At 42.6% G+C, this 14,324-nt stretch overlaps 1 protein-coding gene across 1 annotated transcript in view; it reads left to right on the top strand.

The window, feature by feature from the left end:
* micu2 (mitochondrial calcium uptake 2) overlaps window positions 1-14,324 on the top strand; it is a 572,589-nt gene that overhangs the window by 202,555 nt on the left and 355,710 nt on the right. The window lies entirely within an intron of this gene.

Genomic DNA, 14,324 nt, shown 5'->3' on the forward strand with positions numbered 1-14,324 from the left:
AAAGAGTAAATCTCTATTTTTTCAGTTAACTGGTGTATATGTGTGCATGTGTGAGGGGCTAAGGTAAAAAGGGGAACTTTTATATTTCAATCTGTGTGTTTATGCTTTGCTTCGTTACTGGTTAAGACTTGTTTTATAATAAACTGATAGTTTTGTTGTTTATTAAAGAAACCTGATTGCTTTATTTTATTCTGGGATAAGAGAGTCTATGATTGACCATATCGGTAACTGGGGAAAAATGTAAATATATGAGGCTGAATTTTACGCTGCCCCAGCAGGTTGGACGGTGGCGTGGGGGCGGTGTAAAATTGAGCGGGAGGCTCCAGGAAGCCTACCCACCCCGCTTCCGCCTCCGGCCAACTTTATGGCGTCGGGCGGGGGTGGGAAACAACCCGCCAACCTGAGGCCAATCAAGGCCCTTAAGTGGCCACTGGGGGTGTGAAAGGCCACCCAGCCATAGCTGCCGGCCTTTCCGCGCTCTCGGGGATGGGGGGGCATGGCAGTCAGGCACAGGGTGCCCGATTGAGGGCCGCCCCCGTCTCCCAACCCACCCACAGGACCCAAGACGCCCCCCCCCTCCCCCCAAACGACCACTCCAACCTCACCAGGGAAGGACCGATCCCCCTGGTGAGGCAGCACCTACTTACCTTCCCTTCTGGATCCATGATGTCGGCTGGGCTGCAGTCCCAGCAGTGGCCACCACTCCCGGTGACTCTGCTGGGACTAAGAGCCGCCGGCCCGCTGATTAGCCATTAGCTCACTGAGGCGGGACCTCCTCCCTCAAGTGGGTGGAGGTTCGCCTCGGGGCAATTAAAGCCCGTGGACCCATAAAATGTAGGACAGATCCCCGGGCTAGGCGGAAGCAGGTTCGCCACCAACTTTCACGTCTGTGGCGAATTCCTGTCCACCTAAGGTAAAATCCAGCCCCTGATGTGACCTCTGGAGAAGTGAAATTAGAAAAACAGTGCACTCCTCCTGCCTCCTCCCAATTTCAAAATTTGCGGATGATACCAAACTTGAAAGCATTGTGAACAATGTGGAGGCTAGTGTAAAACTTCAAAAGGACATGGGCAGGTTGGTGAAATGGGTGGACGAGTGGCAGATGAAATTTAATGCAGAGAAATGTGAAGTGATTCATTTTGGTAGGAGAAACGCGGAGAGACAATACAAAATAAATGGTACAATTTTAAAGGGGGTGCAGGAGCAGAGGGACCTAGGTGTATATGTGCATAAGTCATTGAAGATGGCAGTGCAGGTCGAGAGAACGGTTAATAAAACATGCAATATCCTAGGCTTTGTTAATGGAGGCATAGAGTATAAAAGCAAGGAAGTTATGTTAAAACTTGTACAGAACACTGGTTCGACCTCAACTGGAGTATTGTGCCCAGTTCTGGGTGCCGCACTTTAGGAAAGATGTGAAGGCATTAGAGAAAATGCAGAAAAGATTCACGAGAATGGTTCCAAGGATGAAGAAGTTCAGTTATGTGGATAGATTGGAGAAGTTCGGACTGTTTTCCTTGGAGAAGAGAAGATTGAGAGCAGATCTGATAGAGGTATTCAAAATCATGAGGGTAAAAGCAAAATACTGCGGATGCTGGAAATGTGAAATAAAAACAAGAAATGCTGGAACCACTCAGCAGGTCTGGCAGCATCTGCGGAAAGAGAAGCAGAGTTAACGTTTCGGGTCAGTGACCCTTCTTCGGAACCGGAGGAAGAAGGGTCGGAACTCCGGTTCCGAAGAAGGGTCACTGACCCGAAACGTTAACTCTGCTTCTCTTTCCGCAGCTGCTGCCAGACCTGCTGAGTGGTTCCAGCATTTCTTGTTTTTATTTCAAAATCATGAGGGGTCTGGATAGAGTAGATAGGGAGAAACTGTTCCCACTCGTGAAAGGATTGAGAATGGAAGGACACAGAGTTAAAGGTAATTGGCAAAAGAAGCAATGGAGACCTGAAGAAGAACTCTTACACGCAGTGAGTGGTTAGAATCTGGAATGCACTGCCTGAGACTGTGATGAATGTTCAATCAAGGCATTCAAGAGGGAATTGGATTATTATCTAAAAAGAAAGAAAGTGCAGGTCTACAGACAGAAGGCCGGGAAGTGGAACTAGGTGAATTGTTTGTCACACAGTATACCACCATTAACATTGAAAGACCTATCATAGGATTAACAGGTACTGCAGGAGTTTTCAATGAATTGCATGTCCATTTACAAAATTTATCATGATTGATACGTTGCTTGCATAAAAACTCCTGCTGTATTGAAAGCCCCAATATATAATGTGCTAAACTTTGAAGATAGAAGACAACACACAAAATAATTATAGGTATTCTATCATTATGACATTTTGTATAATATATTCACATTTTTAACATTAGTACATGGAGCAAATTCTGCAAAAATTCTGTTGGTGGCACTTACTCTCTACATTGTGAGGAGATTTATTTTAATTTCCAAAATTGTAAAAATTATCTGATATATTTTATAAAAGGGAATCTCAACATCTGCAATTCTTATGAAGATTTATAATTGACTTGAATATAAGGCACAGAATAATCAAGAATGGTCAGCATGGATTTGTTAAGGGAAGATCGTGTCTGACTAACTAGATTGAATTATTTGAGGAGGCGACCAGGAGAGTCGATGAGGGTAGTGCATTTGGTGTAGTCTACCTGAATTTTTAGCAAGGCTTTTGACAAGGTCCCAAATGTCTGACTGGTCAGAAAATTAAAAGCTCATGGGATCCAAGGGAAAGTGGTAAGTTGGATCAAAAATTGGCTCACTGGCAAGAAGAAAAAGGTAATGGTTGAAAGGCATTTTTATGACTGAAAGGCTGTTTCTGGTGGGGTTCCACAGGGCTCAGTACTAGGTCCTTGCTGTTCTAATTAGAGTTTACAACAAGGGTAGTGGAGCTCAATGGCACAAAATCAAAGACAGACTTACAAGTAAATGCTTTACTTGTGGAATAACAATTAAATTACAAAAGAGAAATGTGCAGTAAATAGTGAAATAGGGAATTGTATTGATCCCATGGAAAAAGAACAGTTTGGTGAGGAACTCAGTTAATTAATCCAGTTATTATAAAATGATAGGGTCTCAATAGTTTCTCCTTTCTGGAGTTGTTTTTAAACTTTTGATATCATGATGTAATGTGAAAACAAGCTGGTGATCACCTTTCAGGGGTGAAACAACGCTACAGGAACATCTAATCATAAATGCATCCTCGAACATCTCCAACTTAGTTAACCTGCTTTAACTATGTTCACATCCTTGTACTGTTGCTTTCAGTTGTTTAGACTTTAAGGGTCATGATTAAGAAGTTTGCAGATGGATATTAATGGACTGGTTAATTAGGCAGAAAAATGGTAAATGAAACTTAATCCAGAGAAGTGAGGTAATGCATTTGGCGGAATGCTAACAAGTCAAGGGAATACATGTTAAATGGTACGATGCTGAGAAATCTCAAGGAACAGAGGGACCTTGGAGTGCATGTCCACATCCCTGAAGGTAGCAGGACAGGTAGATAAGGTGGTTAAGAAGGCATATGGATACTTTCCTTTATTAACCGAGGCATAGAATATAAGAGTCAGGACATAATGCTGGGACTAGAGCTAGAAATTGTGGAGGTGCTGGTCATAATCCTCCTTCGATATGGTGCCAGAGGACTGGAGAACAGCAAATGTTAGATGCTTGTTCAAAAAAGGGTGTAAGGATAAACCCAGCACCTACAGGGAGAGGGTGGGGAGTGGGATTAGCTAAATTGCTGTTGCGGAGAACCAGCACTAGCTCGACAGGCCAAATGGCCTCCACTGTGCTGCAATCATTCTATGATTCTAACTGTATAAAACTAGTTAGACAGCAGCTAGAGTGCCGCGTACAGTCACTGCATTTCAGGAAGGATGTGATTACAAAATAGAGAGGGTACAGAGGAGATTTACGAGGATGTTGCCAGGAGAATTTTAGCTATGAGGAAAGATTGGATCGGCTGGCGTTTTCTTTGGAGCAGAGGAGGCTGAGGGGAGATTTAATTGAGATGTATGAAATTATGAGGGGCCTAAATAGAGTGGATAGGCAGGTCTTATTCCATTTAACAGAGAGGTCAATAACCAAGGGGCATAGATTTAAAGTAATTCGCAGGAGGATTTGAGGGGAGTTGAGAATTATTTTTACCCAGAGGATGCTGGGTGTCTGGAACTCAGTGCCTGAAAGGGTGGTAGAGACAGAAACCCTCATAGCATTTAAAAAGTACTTGGATGTGCACTTGTGTACCGTAAACTACAGGGCTATGGACCAAGAGCTGGAAGGTGGGATTAGGCTGGATAGCTCTTTTTCTGCTGGCACAGACACAAAGGGCTGAATGACCTCCTGTGCCATAAATTTTCTACGTTTCTATATCCTTTCTGTTTTCTTGGTTAATATTTGAAATACTTTTATCTAAAGGGTGTTAGCTGTTTAATTCAAAGCAGTGGATTGGAAAGATAAAGTTTGATTGTAAGGAAGTTGAATTAACACACACAGTTGATGCTGAAGCATTCTTAGATAATTGTCTCTTCACTGATATTAGTACAGTTGACTGATCCTAATAGCCTTTGCTTCTTGTTCAACCAGTACCCCAGTGACATTACAGTTTATATCTCGACATTAAATATCAGAACAAAAGACAGAATGAAAAAAGTTATCTAATTATAACTCTATTTGTTTTAAATGGGATTCTTCTTGATACTACCTCTTTAACTGCGTACTTCGGATTATTAAAAAAGAGACGTGAATGATGATGTCTGGAAATGCCATCGATACAGTTGGGCAGTAATATGGTGAATGATCTTTTTGTATGTGGCCCCTGCTACTTGTGAAAGAGCCATTTGTTGTATGAGATACTATTTGGCCTATGAGTGGGTCCCAGGATATTCCTACGAAGACACAGGAAGAATGGTTGGTAAAACACAACACAACAGGAATCGTTCTGCACAAAACCTATGAATTCCTCAGAATTCTGTTTGACTCTTATTTCTGTGTTCAACCTTCATTAAAAACATGATAGCTTGTATATTGCATTAATTCACATGACTTTTAATTGCGATTTAAACTAAGTTTTTTTTCGTATTTTCTTATCTTTTTTATCCTAATTTTGAACCTTTCATCAAGGTTCCAAAGTTGGTATAATCAGCAAATCAAGGCATGAAAAGTATTTTCATTGTGATTTAGGAAAGGGTGCAGATTATAAGTTATTAAACATTTCTCTCGTTAGGAAATTTTAAAAATATTCTCCTCTTGCTATTAGTTGTAATCCAGAAAAGATCAACTCAGTTGATGTCAGCAAAGGGTCTGCCATTCAACAGCTCTCCTTATGGTAAAAAGGAATGGCAAGCTTTATCCAGGATGCCAATTCAGGGACATCAATAATGAGATATTTTTACAATGTTGATGATTCCAAATTAGTATGCAGGAAACAAGCTTTACCACAACAAGAATTAGGTGAATGCAGATACCTCAGAGGGTTTTGGGGCTGGAGGAGATTACAGAGATAGGGAGGGGTGAGGCCATGGAGGGATTTGAAAACAAGGATGAGAATTTTAAACCCGAGACATTGCTTGTCGGAGCCAACGTAGGTCAGCGAGCACAGGTGATAGGTTAATGAATCTTGGTGCGAGTAAGGACCTGGCAGCAGAGTTTTGGATGACCTCAAGTTTACAGAGGGTAGAATGTGGGAGATCAGCAAGGACTGCTGGAGGTAGCAAAAGCATGAATGAGGATTTCAGCAGCACATGACTGATTAGAGTGGTCTCTGGAAAGACTTGATCCTTCAACCACAAGAGGTGTGTTGGATAATATTCTTAAGCTTCCTATTGCCGCAGCACAGGAACATTCATGAATTAAGACTCTGCTGCAGTTGAGTGATCCTGTGCCACTACCCCTATTGCCTTTCCATACTAATATGAATTTTATAGCTTTTAAGAATGTTGTCTATTAAGTGTTCAAAATTTATTTGCTTTTCTTTCAATTTCTCGATAAATATCTCTTGCAGATGTTCTGTAAAAGAAGTGCAGTTCTTTCAGTACTCGAGTTAAAATCAGTACTACAATAACAGCTTGAATTTAGAATCATAGAATGGTTACAGCACAGAGGTAGTGTCGGCTCTCTGCAAGAGCAATTTAGCTAGTCATCCTCCCTCGCCCTTTCCCAGTGTCTTTGCAAACTGTTTCCCTTCAGGTGCTTATCCTGTTCCCTTTTGAGAGCCACAATTGAATCTGCCTTCATACCCTCTTGGGCAGTGTGTTCCCGAACCACTTGCCATGTAAAAAGGTTTCTCCTCGTGTCGCCTTTGATTTGCCAATCACTTTAAATCTGTGTCCTCTGGTTCTCAGCCCTTCAACAACAATTTATATTTATATAGCATCTTTAAACTAATAAAATGCCCCAAGGCACTTCACAGGAGCATGATTTAAAAAAACATAACACCCAATCGCATAAAGAGATATTTGGTCAAATGACCAAATGCTTGGTCAAAGAAGTAGATTTTAAGGAACGTTTTAAAGGAGATTAGAAAGGCAGAGAGGTGTAGGAAGGAAACTCCAGAGTATAGGGCCTTGGCAGCTGAAGGTACGGCAACCAACGGTGGAGTGATTAAAATCGTGGATGCTCAAGAAGGTGGAATTAGATAAGGGCAGATATTTCAGAGGGTTTTGGGGCTGGAGGAGATTACAAAGATAGGGAGGGGTGAGGTCATGCAGGGATTTGAAAACAAGGATGCAAATTTTAAAATCAAGACGTTGCTTGACGGAGCCAATGTAGGTCAGCGAGCAAAGGGGTGATAGATGAACAGGACTTAGTGTGAGTTAAGACAGGGGCAGCAGAGTTTTGGATGACCTCATGTTTATGGAGGGTAGAATGTGGATGACCAGCCAGGAGTGCGTTGGAATAGTCAAGTATAGAGGTAATGAAGGCATGAATGCGGGTTTCAGCAGCAGATGAGCTGAGAAGGGTGAAGTCGGGCGATGTTACGGAAATGGAAATAGATCTTAGTGATGGCACGAATATGTGATCGGAAGCTTATCTCTGGGTCAAATTTGACACCAAGGTTGTGGACAGACTGGTTTAGTCTCAGACTGTTGACAGGAAGCTAGATGTAGCCAGTAGCTAGGCAATAGAGTTTGGAGCGGGACCAAAAACAATGTCTTCAGTCTTTCCAATGTTTAATTAGAAGAAATTTATGCTCATCCATGTCGGAAAAGCAGTCTGATAATTTAGCAACAGTGGAGGACTTGAGAGAGAGGCGGTGGTGAGGTAGAGCTGGGTGCCATCAGCTTACATATGAAAACTAATGCTGTGCTATCGGATGATGCTGCTGAGTGGCAGCATGTAAATGAGAAATAGAAGGGAACCCAGGATAGAACCTTGGGGGACACCAGGGGTAACGGTGTGGGTGCAGGAAGAGAAGCCATTGTAAGTGATACTCTGGCTATGATTAAATGGATAAAAATGGAACCAGGTGAGAGCAGTCCCACCAACTGGACCCTTCCGCCACTGGGAACAGTTTTGCTCTATCTACTATGGCTAGACACCTCATGATTTTGAACACCTCCATTGAATCTCCTCTCAGCCTTCTCTAAAGAGAATAACCCCAGCTTGTCCAGTCTATCCACGAAACTCAGTCCTTCATCCCTGGAAGCATACATATAAATCTTTTTTACATCCTCTCTAAAGCCCTCACATCTTCCCTAAAGTGTGGTGCCCAGAAATGGACACAATACTCCAGTTGAGGCTGAACCAGAGTTTTATAAAGCTTTATCATAACTTCCTTTTTTAACTATATTCCCCCATTTATAAAGCTCAGGATTCCACATGCTTTTATTAACCACTTTCTCATCCTGCCCTGCCACCTTCAATGATCTGTGCACAAATATCCCAGATCTCTCCATTCCTGCACCTCCTTTAGAATTATACCCTATAGTTTGCATTGCATCGTCTCATTCTCCTGACCAAAATGTACCACTTTGCACCCCTCTGCATTAAATGTCACCTGCCACCTGTCCACCCATGCCACCAGCTCTGTCCTCTTGAAGTCTATCACTATCCTCGTCATAATTCACTATACTTCCAAATTTTGTGTTATCTGAAAATTTTGAAGTTGTGCTTTGTCCAAGTCATTAATATATATCAAGGAAAGCAATGTCCCAGTGTCGACCCCTGGGAAACACCAATGTATACATTGGTCAAGTCCAAAAAACTACAGTTCACGTCACCCTGTGAATTGTCGACTTCATATCCATTCTGCCAATTTCCCTTTTATTCCATGGGCTTCAACTTTGCTGGTAAGCCTCTTATGTAGTAATTTATCAAGTGTTTTTTGGAAGTCCATATACACCTCATCAACCCTCTCTGTTACCTCATCAAAAAAAACTTATCCAAATTAGTTAAACACAATTTGACCTGCCATTGGCCTTTCCTCACTAACCACTACACCCTCGGCCATGCCTCCTCCAACTGCTCCACCCTTGGCCTTGCCCCCTCTGACTGCTCCACCCTCAGCCTTGCCCTTTCTGGCTCTGCCCTTGGCCTCAACCACTCTGACCACTCCACTCTTGGCCTGGTCCTCCCTGATGGCTCCGCCCTAGGCCTCTGACCCGCCCTCGACGACAGCTCCGCCCTCGCCGACCGCCCTGCCCTTGCCCTCACCGACCGCCCTGCCCTTGCCCTCACCGACCGCCCTGCCCTTGCCCTCACCGACCGCCCTGCCCTTGCCCTCACCGACCGCTCTGCCCTCGCCGACTGCTCCGCTCTCGGCCTCGCTGACCGCTCCGCCCTTGCTGGGTACTCCGCCCTTGCCCTCGCCGACCACTCCACCCTCACTGAGCACTCCGGCCTTGCCCTCGCCAACTGTTCCACCCTTGCCGACCACTCTGCCCTCGTCGAGCGCTCCAGCCTTGCCCTCGCCGAGTGTTCCACCCTCGCTGACCGCTCCGCCTTCGGACTCACCCTCACCGACCGCTCTGGCCTCAGAGTAGGTTTCAAAAGGGTAGAAGTGACGATGTAAAAAGTTTCAGGGAAGGAGTTCCAGCTATGGGGCCAAGAAAGCTGAAGGATGTGCAATTGGTGGTGGAGAGTGTGATGGTGGGTGGGCTGGATGATGGGAGAAAGAGAGCACAGTGGGGTGCACAGGATGGAAAGAACATGCATCATAGGAACAGAAATAACCCATTCAGCCAGTCAAGCCCATTCCAGTATTTAATTAATTCATGGCCAGTCTGTACCTCAGCCCCATTTACCCACCATTGATCCGTTTCCTTTGATACCCTTAACTAATAAAAATATGTCTTTCAGTTTTAACAATTTCCATTGACTCAGCATCCACAGCCTTTTGGAGAGAGAATTCCAGATTTCAACTACCCTTTCTGTGAAAAAGTGCTTCCTGATTTCACTCCTGAAAGACCTAGCTATAATTTTAAGATTGCGCACTCATGTCTGAATTCCCCACCAAAGGAAATAGCTATTGAATCCTTTTATCATTTTAAGCAATTCAATTAGACCACCCCTTAACCTTCTAAATTCAGTGGAATACAGGTCAAATTTATGCAATCAATCCTCCTAATTTAACTCTTTAAAGGCCTGATATCCTGGTGAATCTGCACTATACCTATTCCAAGGCCCAATAAATATTTCCTGAGGTAAAAACAGAAAATGCTGGAAATACTCAGCAGGTCTGGCAGTATCTGTGGAGAGAAATATTTCCTGAGGTTTGGTGTCCAAAACTGAATGCAGTACTCCAGATGGGGTCTGACCAAGACTCTATACGACTGGAACATTGCTTCCTGACTTATGAATCCCACCCCCCTTGAGATAAAGTATTTGGCTTTTTGATTACTTTTTGTTCCTGTGCACTAGCTTTTAGTGATTTGTCTCTCGTCATTAAGACACTATTCCAATTTGTCTTTACTGAATCCACACGTCTGCACATTGAACTCTATCTGCCACAGTTTTGCCTATTCACTTAGCCTATCTTTGACCCATTGTAACTTATTGAGAAATACGGTGAAGGGCTGAGGCCCCAGCTCAAAGCTCTGGCGGGATATGACCAGCAGTGTTTCCCAATCAGAGTACATTCTCTTTCTGCCTACCCTCTGCCTCCTACCTCCCAACCAATTGTCAACATATGTCACAAGGGGCAAGGAAAGGGTTAATACTTCATCATCTTTGACCACATTAGGCAATTCCTAATTGCAATCATCATCATGTTCTCTGACTAGCTCTTTTGTATAATTATTTTTAAAATTATATTGTGATTTTCCAAGAAAGCCACCTGGAGGTTTTGTACACTATACAGTGATGCCATTATTTAAATCTAGAACTGTTACATGAAAACAAAGGCCTCCAGCAGATAAAGATGCTACCATCAACTGTGGCTATTTTGTTAGGTGCTTTAACTGTGGCCCTGATGTGATGTAATGGATTCTTTCACTGTTAAAATATATTCTCAAGCAATCGTTCTGCTATTAATCTGTCACATATTTTTCAAAACTGCCTCATTGTGCTCTGGTCATAAATTTTGACTGTCTATCCTGTTTATTGTCTTTAAACAATAGTATTAAGTCACAAGAATGCATTTTGTATTGTGTTCACTGAAGTACAGTGATATTTCAAATACTGCGGTTTGTATTCAGTAAACCTTTGAAACCATGCCTGTTTAAAAATCATAATGCAGAATTAACGATAAATATATAATTGTGGTTTTCTTAGGTTTTAGAAGTGCATTTGATAATCACACTTGGTTTGTTGTAAAAAAAATAACTGTTTTTCAATAGGTGCATAACTAACAATAGGTGCATAATTGATAATAACAATTGCAGTGTCATTCATGATCTTTCAAATTGTCTTGTGAGCCAGATTCATGTTAAGGTAATTTTCCTTTTATCTAGAAAAAGCTAGTCTCACCTCCCCCACCCCCCCCCCCCTCCCTCCCTCCCTCCCTCCCTCCCTCCCTCCAACTGTAGCATTTAATTATCTCTTAAATTACTCCAAACTATCTAATGAGAAAAGATTTGCATTGATACAGCACCTTTCTCATCCTGAGGACATCCCAAAGCGCTTTACAGACAATGAAGTACTTTTGAAGCATAGTTACTGCTGTAATGCAGGAAATGCAGCAGCCAATTTGCACACAGCTAGTTCCCACACACAACAATGTGATAATGAGCAGATATTGCATTTTTGTAATGTTGATTGAGGGATAAATATTGGCCAGGACACTAGGGATAACTCCCCTGCACTTCTTTCTTCCTGTCTGGAATACCCTACCCATGTGTCAATTTCAAGCATTGTTTGCATGAAGAAGAATTTTCTGATACCAGTCCTAAATTTGTCTTTAACCGATTTGAAAATATGTCCCCCTGTCTTGTTGTCAAGATTCACCTTGAAGTACTGCTGCTAATTTACCTTTTGAGTATGTGGCTGGATGAGGTTCCCTGTCAGCCACCTCTTTTCAAAAAAGTTATCATACTCCCATTGACAAGCTGACAAATTTGAGTAAGACCATAGCAGTGACATTAATGGCGACGCTTTAAGCCCTTCTTGGAAAATTGGAATTTTTGCTTCACTGTAATATCTTCTCCACATGATCAAATTGTCTTATGCTGTTAATTTGAAATTATACTTATTCACGCTACATATTTCTTTACATTTGCACAGTGGATGCAAGTCATTTTAATGCTGCCATAAAACCTTAATGTCTTTATTTATGGACATGTTTTATTGTCTAGCATTTGTTGGCATAAAAAGTAATGCTATATTAAGGTCAATGAAAGCAGCTTTTGAGGGAGGGGAGAGTGAAGGACAGAGAAATGTACAACTACTCAAGCTTAGAGTTATGGATCTCTGTTTATTTCCATGTGCCTTTGGATCAAGCTTTTAAACTTGAAATCCACATAGCAAAACATTGTTTGCTTAAAAGCAAAAATGTTGGGTGATTGCTGTAATCTGGTTTCAAAGAAGTTTTGTTCCCTCACTTTAATAACTGAGGTAAGGCAAGTGCTTTTGTATGTGAATGCTAGTATCACCTGTCTGTCTTTACATGTTCCCTGAGCATAGAGATTTACACCAGAATGCTGCCAAGGAGGTTATTTATGCAGCTACAGTATCAACCCAAGCATTTCTTTTATTGTATGGGATTACCTTATTTGGAACATTTTTACTGGCAAATAAAGAATGTCCTGAAGCAAAAGTGTTTCTTCAACAACTACTTGCATTTGTATAGCACCTTTAATGTAGTGAAAGCTTTTGGTTACCTAACGTATATCCTTATGTGGCTTAGTGTCATATTTTGTTTTATAATGCTCCTGTGAAGCACCTTGGGACATTGTATTATGTTAAAGATGCGATATAAATATAACTTCCTGTTGTTGAAATGTCTCAAGGCGCTTCACAGGAGCATTATCATTCAAAATTTGACACCGAGCCACATAAGGCGATATTAGGACAGGTGACCAAAAGCTTGGTCCAAGAGTTAGGTTTCAAGGAGTGTCTTAAAGGAGGAGGAGAGAAGTAGAGAGGTTTAGGGAGGGAATTTCAGAGTTCAGGGCCTAAATGGCTAAAAGCGTGGCATCCAGTGATGGAGCGATTAAATACAGGTATGTGCAAGAAGTCAGGATTGGAGGAGCACAGAGATCTCAGAGATTTGTATGGCTGAAGGAGGCTATAGAGATAGAGAGTGCCAAGGCCTTGGAGGGATTTGAAAACCAGTATGAGAATTTTAAAATTGAGATGTTGCTCAACTGGGAGCCAAAGTTGGTCAACGAGCACGGGGGTGATGAGTGGGTGGGACATGATACGAGTTAGGATATGAGCAACAGAGTGTTGGATAGGTTCAAGTTTATGTTGGGTGGAAGATGGGAGTCCGGCCAGGAGTGCATTGAAATAGTCTCATTTAGAGGGAACAAAGACCTGGATGAGGGTTTCAGGAACAGAGGAGGAGTCAGGTGATCTTATGGAGATGGAAGTAGGTGATCTTGGTAATGGAAGAAATTATGTGGTCGGAAGCTCGCCTTGCAGTCAAATATGACACCAAAGTTGCAAACAATCTGGTGCACCTCAGACAGTTTTTAGGGAAAGGGATGGAGTTGGTGGCTAGGGAACGAATTTTGTAGCCATTGCCTTCCGTCTTACCAATATTTAATTGGCGGAAGTTGCTGCTCATCCAGTACTGGATGTCAGACAGGCAGTATGACAAATTAAGAGATTGTGAAGGATTCGAAAGAGGTGGTGGTGAGGTCGAACTGAGTGTTGTCCGTGTACATGTGGAACTCGACATTATGTTTTCAATCTGTTAACTGCATCAGTAGTTTTGTTTTAAAAAAACTGGAGGAAAACAGTCCCAACTCTTAACTTACCGTTGCCAAAATCTGTGCGACTGAAGTCTTCTTTCTATTTTGGAACAACCAAACAGGAAGTACTATAAAGTTTAAAAAAAGACTTGCATTTATATAGCGCCTTTCACAACCACTGGATTGTCCCAAAGCGCTTTATGGACAATTAAGTACTTTTTTTGGGAATTGTGGTCATTGTTGTAATGTAGAAAATGCGGCAGCCAATTTGCACACAGTAAACTCCCACAAACAGCAGTATGATAATGACCAGATGATCTGTTTTTGTGCTGTTCATTGAGGAATAAATATTGACCAGGACACCAGGAATAACTCGCCTGTTTTTCTTCAAAATAGCCATGGGATCTTTTGTGCCCACCTAAGGGGGCAGACAGGATCTCGGTTTAATGTCTCATCCAAAAGACAGCACTCCGACAGTGCAGCACTCCCTAAGTGTTGCACAGGAGTGTCAGCCTTGATCTTGTGCTGAAGTCCTGGTGTGGGCCTTAAACCACAACCTTTTAACTCAGGCGAGAGGGGTACCAACTGAGCCATGGCTGACACACAATTATGAGGATTGAAAATGTTGAACGTGCTAAATGTTTAGAGATACAGCACTGAAACAGGCCCTTCGGCCCACCGAGTCTGTGCCGACCATCAACCACCCATTTATACTAATCCTACACTAATCCCATATTCCTACCACATCCCCACCTGTCCCTATATTTCCCTACCACCTACCTATACTAGGGGCAATTTATAAAGGCCAATTAACCTATCAACCTGCAAGTCTTTGGCATGTGGGAGGAAACCGGAGCACCCGGAGGAAACCCACGCAGACACAGGGAGAACTTGCAAACTCCACACAGGCAGTACCCAGAATTGAACCTGGGTTGCTGGAGCTGTGAGGCTGCGGTGCTAACCACTGCGCCGCCCCATGGATTAATGCGGCCTGCTTTAAATCCATGGAAAC

Source organism: Heterodontus francisci, chromosome 6, assembly GCF_036365525.1.
Source record: "Heterodontus francisci isolate sHetFra1 chromosome 6, sHetFra1.hap1, whole genome shotgun sequence".
In the NCBI taxonomy this organism is placed as follows: Eukaryota; Metazoa; Chordata; class Chondrichthyes; order Heterodontiformes; family Heterodontidae; genus Heterodontus; species Heterodontus francisci.